Source organism: Sorex araneus, chromosome X (genome assembly GCF_027595985.1).
Source record: "Sorex araneus isolate mSorAra2 chromosome X, mSorAra2.pri, whole genome shotgun sequence".
Classification (NCBI taxonomy): domain Eukaryota; kingdom Metazoa; phylum Chordata; class Mammalia; order Eulipotyphla; family Soricidae; genus Sorex; species Sorex araneus.
In genome coordinates this window covers 257,435,234-257,442,388 of record NC_073313.1, presented here as the reverse complement: position 1 = coordinate 257,442,388, position 7,155 = coordinate 257,435,234, and positions in this window count along the sequence as shown.

The following is a 7,155-nucleotide window of genomic DNA, read 5'->3' as shown; positions in this document are numbered from 1 at the left end:
CATGAAATTTGCGTATAAGTGGATCGGCATGGAAAGTATCATACTAAGTGAAATGAGTCAGAAAGAGAAAGACAGACATAGAAAGATTGCACTCATCTGTGGAATATAGAAAAACAGAGTAGGAGACTAACAGCCAAGAATAGAAGAATAGTAGAAATAAGTACCAGGAGGTTGACTCCATGACTTGGAAGCTGGCCTCACATTCTGGGGAGAGGGCAACTTAGAGAAGGGATCACCAAGTATAATGCGGTCAGAGGCCATGCGGGGGAAGGGTGATGCGGGCTGAATGTGGTCTAGAGACTGAACACAGTGGCCACTCAACACCTCTATTGCGAACCACAACACCTAATGAGAGAGAGAGAACAAAAGGAAATGCCCTGCCACAGTGGCAGGGTGGGGTGGGGGGAGACGGGAATGGGGAGGGTAGGAGGGATGTTGGGTGTACCGGTGGTGGAGAATGGGCACTGGTGAACGGATGGGTTCTCAAACTTTGTATGGGGGAAACATGAGCACAAAAATGTATAAATCTGTAACTGTACCCTCATGGTGATTCACTAATTAAAAATAAATAAATTAAAAAAAAAATAAAGTTGCAGAAATGTAAGAAGTGAAAAAAAAATAAATAAATAATAAAAATAAAATTTAAAATAAATAAATAAAAAGTACTGAAATAATCAAATCTAACTGTGGGTTTTGTCTATCCCTGGCACCCATATATCCTCCCAAGTCCCACTAGGAGTAGCCCTGAGCACCACCAAGTGTAGCCAAAAAAGTTTTAAAAAATAATAATAATAAATAAATAAATAAAAGTGATTTGTTAGATAAAACCTGAAAGAATTATCACCAACTAACCTGCAACTATAAGAAATACTAAAGAAAATTCTTCAGGTTGAAGGAAACTGGTACCAGATGAAAACTTATATTAAGTGTTGAAGTGATTTTAACTATATGTGATGGATGTTAACTTACTGTGATGATCATTTCTCAATATAAAATAATTATGCTGCATACCTGAAACTAATAAAAGGGCTATATTTCAGTTTTGAAAGTATTAAAATATATTACATATTTTAAAATACATAGGTTAAAAGTAAAAAGATGGAAAAAGATATATAAGCACCCATCATAAGAAAACAGAATATCTATGTTAATAGGAGGCAGATTAGACCTTTTAGGATCAGCACTATTGCCAGAGATAGGAAAGGACATTTTAAAGTGATGAACTATTCAATTCATTTAGCAGACAACAATCCTAAAAGTGTATGAACCTATCCGAGTCTCAAAGTTGGGGAAAACCAACATATAAGTGAAAGAATCAATAACTGAAAGCAGGATGTGCTTGTAAGAAATAAGCAACTTTTATTTAGAACCATGGTGGCGCTAAGAGGGGCAACATCAATCTTGCGTTGGCTGAGCCAGGAAAACCGTGAAGGATGAAAATTAATTTTGGTGCATTCCTAAGTTCATTGCAGTGCGATTTGCCATAGCCAGAATCTGGACACAACCCGAGTGCCTGAGAACAGACTGGTTAAAGAAACTTTGGTACAGCTACACAATAGAATACTACACAGCTGTTAGGGAAAATGAAGTCATGAAATTTGCCTATAAATGGATGGACATGGAGAGTATCATGTTGAATGAAATGAATCAGAAGAAGAGGGACAGATATAAAATGACTGCATTCATTGGTTGCACATATATAAAATATATATAGTAGAAGAGTAATATTCATGGGCAGGAAAACAGGAGCTAGGAGGATTGGTCAATGGTTGGAACTAACCACAAATGTGTGTGGGGCTGAGAGGCAGATATCACAGAGAGAAGAGAGAAAGAAAGAAAGAAAGAAAGAAAGAAAGAAAGAAAGAAAGAAAGAAAGAAAGAAGAAGAAAGAAAGAAAGAAAGAAAGGAAGGAAGGAAGGAAGGAAGGAAGGAAGGAAGGAAGGAAGGAAGGAAGGAAGGAAGGAAGGAAGGAAGGAAGGAAGGAAGGAAAGAAAGAAAGAAAAGAAAGAAAGAAAGAAAGAAAGAAAGAAAGAAGAAAGAGAAAGAAAGAAAGAAAGAAAGAAAGAAAGAAAGAAAGAAGAGGGAGGAAGAAAGAAGGGAGGGAGGGAGGGAAGAAGGAAGGAAGGAAGGAAGGAAGGAAGGAAGGAAGAAGGAAGAAAGAAAGAAAGAAAGAAAGAAAGAAAGAAAGAAAGAAGAAAGAAAGAAAGAAAGAAAGAAAGAAAGAAAGAAAGAAAGAAAGAAAGAAAGAAAGAAAGAAAGAAAGAAAGAAAGAGAAGAAAAAAGTGCCTGCCATCGAGGCAGGTGAGGGCGGGGAGGTGATGGTAAGGAACCACCTGGGGACACTGGTGCTGGGAAATGTACACTGGTGGAGGGTTGGGTGTTGGAACTCTGTATGACTGAAATCCAATCATGAACAGCTTTGTAAAGGTCTATCTCACAGTGATTCAATAAAAAGGTAAAAAGAAAAAGAAAATTAATTTTGGTGTCAAAAGAAGAGTAGAGGGTTATATCCCGAGTGACTTACAGTCTTCCTTCCTATCTTGCGTGCCCACGACAACATTCTCCCATCCTCCTGTTCCGTACCAAACTGTATCCTCATTCCCACTTCTACCAATTAGTGTGTTGGAAGTCCAGCTCCCAGGCCAGAGAGATATGGGCAAGGCACTCGCCATTCCTGCAGTCAGCCCTGGGTTAACCCGTAGCACCACATCGGGTTTCACCCCTCCCCTCAGCACTGCCAGGAGTGAGCCCTGAACACAGAGCCAGAGTAAGCTCTAAGCACTTCGGGGTGTGGCCCCCAAACACAAAAACTAAACAAAACTAACAAACCTTAAAGAAAAAATAAAAAGAAAATAAAGGCTAGTTTCCAATGTGACTATATCGAGAAATGAGGTCTTTGATGAGTTAAAGTTAAATAAGAATAGAAGGGTGAGGCTCTAATCTGATTGGCGCCTTCTAAGACTAAATAGAGGGACCTGAGGAGATTTTTAAAAATTTTTTATTTATAAAAATGCTTTTTGTTTGGGGCCATATCAGGTTGTGCTTAGAGCTTACTCTTGGCTCTGTGCTCAGGGATGACCCCTTGCAGAGCTTGGGGGACCCAATGAGGTGCGGGACATTGAACCCTGGTTGGCCACCTGCAAGGCAAGTATCTGCCCTGCAGTACTATCTCTCCAGCCCCTTAATTGAAAGGTTTTTATAAACACATTATGGTAAAGCCATGACTTGTCCGAGGTTATCTTGCAACTTCTGTTTTCCCATTTTCAGAGTCTCAAGCTCCCGTGTAAAACCTGGAAACTTCTGGAAAAATTATGCAGCAAGACGTTTAAAATATAAAACGCCTCCTGAAGATGACAATACTGAAAGGTAGAAAAGATGACGCTTTCTAGCTTACCCTCCCTTATCTTATGTCCTTACCTTACGCTTTCTAGCTTACCCTACCTTACCTTACCTTGCCTTACCTTTGCCCACAGACATAAGGGGACCACCCTGAGTCCCAGAGGGATGTGAGTGCAGAGAACCCTGTGCAGCCAACACATAGAAATGTGAATTGAGAGGCTGGGCAGAAAGTGCAGCAGGTGTGGCTGGAGCGATAGCACAGCGGGGAGGGCATTTGCCTTGCACGTGGCCAACCCTGATTCAATTCCCAGCATCCCATATGGTCCCCCAAGCATCGCCAGGAGTAATTCCTGAGTGCAGAGCCAGAAGCAACCTCTGTGTATCGCCGGGTGTGACCCAAAAAGCAAAATAAGGAAAGAAAAAAAATAAAGTGAAGCAGGTAGGGTTCTTACCTCGCACGTGGTTGACTTGGGTTTGATCCCCACCTGCACATATGGTCCTGCAGGGACTCTCAGAAGTGATACCTGAGCACAGATCCAGGAGTAAGCCCTTCGTACCAGAAATAAGGCCTTGGGTATATCTCCCACCAAAAAAAAAATGTGAATCAAAGAAATGCTTTGGTTAAGTCATTTAAATTGGAATAGTCTCATACAGAGAAGGTGAGAAAGGTAGAGAGTGGTTTGAACAATAAAACAGAAACAGGGGTAGAAAAATATGACATGAATTTAGATGAGTCATTTTGGTTTTTCAAATAATAGCTACACAGGAGGGGAAATGAGGGTCTATTTTCAACTAATAGCTACACCAGAGGATCTGCCTTGTCATGGGGGCCGGCTGAATTATGCAGAACTTTCATTGTAATAGCTTTGTTGGGCCCTTAGGATGTGACTCTCAGCTAAGCCCTTACTAGCTACTTCATTTTCACATAACCCTGTGAGTTGGTTTTACTCAATTTACCTGCAAGGCGGGGGTTATGATTACTCTCCATTTTACAGAGAACTAAACTGAAGTTCAGTTTAAACAGAAATAAGTTATTTGAAAAAAAATGTTCCACGGTGGTTGGACTAGGATTTGAATATAGGCAGCCTAACACCGCTGCCTATGGCTAAAACAACTGCAGGTGATTTTCAAAACCAAGGAATTTGGGGCTTTAATGACAGACATGGAGCGATGGGATGGAATGATAGAAACAGTAACTTAGAAAGATTCAGCTACTGATGCTGGGGAGGTCCTAGAAGCTAAGAGAAGATTTAGGGTTTTACTGGAGTAGTCTAGTTACAAAGTGATAAAGGTCTCAACTGCATTTAATGGGAAAGGGCTAAATAAGAGGAACTAGGGAAGAAATTAGTGACGGTGGCCCCGGAAATGGCAGGATCAGGGATGAATGAAGAGGAAGAGTGGCTCCTTCTGGCTTCAGGGACCAAGAGGAGATGACCATCGTCCTTGTAAAACCCTTCCATGGTGCATATGGAAATATTGGCTTGGAGAAGAAGAGAAATAAACTAGCTGTAGACTTTTTAAATGGAAGGTAATTTGGGGTATGGCATAACGAAGAAATGCTTATGAGACACTTGATGTGAGAATTTGAGAGAAAGATTCAAGGTCATGGCTGGGGGGGCCAGTGCATAGAGTTACTCAAAGGACTGGAGGGCATTCTGGGCTGCAGAAAGCCACCAGTTTGTTCACCAGCTCCACAGAACTTCCCAAGCACCTAGGGTGGAGTTCTGGTCACCACCACCAAAATAAATAAATAAGTAGTGTCATCCGTTGTTCATCAATTTGCTCGAGCCGGCACCAGTAACGTCTCCATTCTAGACTTGTTACTGCTTTTGGCATATCGAATACACCACAGATAGCCTGCCAGGCTCTGCCATGGAGGCAGGATTCTCACGGTAGCTTGCCAGGCTCTCAAAAGAGAGGAAAGAATTGAATCCAGGGTCGGCCGCGTGCAAGGCAAACGCCCCACCTGCTGTGCTATCACTCCAGTCCAATAAATAAGTACAAATGCAAAAATAAAAAAAAAGACTATATATGGTCTTTCTACAGGTGTGTGCAATATATATACATACATAGATAGAGATATAAGCTTTGCAGAGTTCAGATCTAAGAAGTTCAATTAAGGGTCCCTGGTGAGAGAAGGGACCACCAGGTAAAGTGTGGTTCGAGGACTCACTGGGGATGGGAGATGCGTGATGAAAGTAGACTATAGACCAAACATGATGGCCACTCAATACCTCTATTGCAAACCACAACACCCAAAAGGAGAGAGACAACAAAAGGGAATGCCCTGCCACAGAGGTGGGGTGGGGTGGGGGTGGGGTGGGGGTTGGGGGGGTGGGAGGGATACCGGGATCATCGGTGGTGGAGAATGGGCTCTGGTGGTGAGAGGGGTATGTATGAATGAAACACAAGCACGAAAAGTTGTAAGTCTGTAAAAAAATTAATTAATTTTTTTAAAAAGGGTCCCTGGTGGCCAAATCTGGCTAGAATTAGGAAACGTATACTCAAACAAAGACCCTCTCGTGGGCAGCTACCCAGAAGGACCGGGGAGCAGGTGATTCTGGAAATTTAGTTGGAAGAGCACAACTCACCGGGCTGGAACGAGGCAGTTCCAGATGGTCTCCCTAATTGCCTGCAGGATCAAGAGCCCCTGGATCCAGTAAGCCGGGTTGCAGAGCGAGGCCCAGGGTTGCAGTTAGCTGGGATGGATAGGTAGGCCCGGGCTAGAGGATGTCAAAACAGTTTGATTTGTTGCTCCCGACAGGAATATCCAGAAAGTGGGCCTGGACAGCAGGAGAGGACATTCTCCCAAGACAGCCAGACCCTGCGAATCAAGACGGCTGGGACTAGATGGTGGGTAGCACCTTTCTAAGGAGGGGCGCGAGCCAAGAGCCGGCAATTCCTTAGCAAGTAGGAGAAGGATGCTTTGCTGAAAGGAAGCTCAAGATTGCCTCCGGAACGCGGGCAGAGTGAAGAGGCAAAGGAGTTTCAAACACTTAACCGGAGTGAAATGCTGTCCAGAGATCTGGGGGCGATAAAGAATGATGAAAAGGAAGCGGGGGTGGCACGGGAAGCTAATGGCGACCTGGGAGGGAGAGAGAGAGAGAGAGAGAGAGAGAGAAAGAGAGAGAGAGGAGCAGACACAGAAGAGGCTAAGGAAGGTCAGAGAGACACAAGCAGGGACGCCGCTGCCATTGTCAGGACTGAAGAGCCAGGCAAGAGCTAGGTTATTATTTAAAGGGGTCAGCATCACAATGTACCTGGGCGCCCCAAGCTTTCCATCCTATTCTGCCCAATAAAACTAGAAAATAATACTCAGCCCAGCACTTAGCAATGTCATTCTCTCTTGAAGTTCTTGGTGAAATGCAGTGACGACAATGGGAAAGTGAGAATTGGTGCTGTGGCTTAATCTGTTTCAGAAGTTACAGAAAGAGGAAATTGGATTTATTTGAAAGCCAACTTGAAAGGGGAATAAAAAGACAAATGCCTTTTATAAACTTAAAAAAAGTCGTGCCAATGCAACAGTCCCAGAAATTAATTGTATTAAGTGAACTAACCAGGCTTCGTTTCCCCCTGGTTGAAACTATGTTACATAACAACTTTTGCATTTCTCACGTTGTGTAAGCAGCAGGCTAGTGGTGTAATGGGTTTGAATGGGGGCTCGATAGAGAGAGGAGCAGCTTTCATTATCTTATTATTGTGACATAGATCTTCCTTCCAGACAAAACACCATCACCCACTGGGCGCTAAGAGCAATTTTTAGTTAAACGCAAGGTCATACAGTTTGGGATACGGAGGAGAAATGTGGGCAGAGTA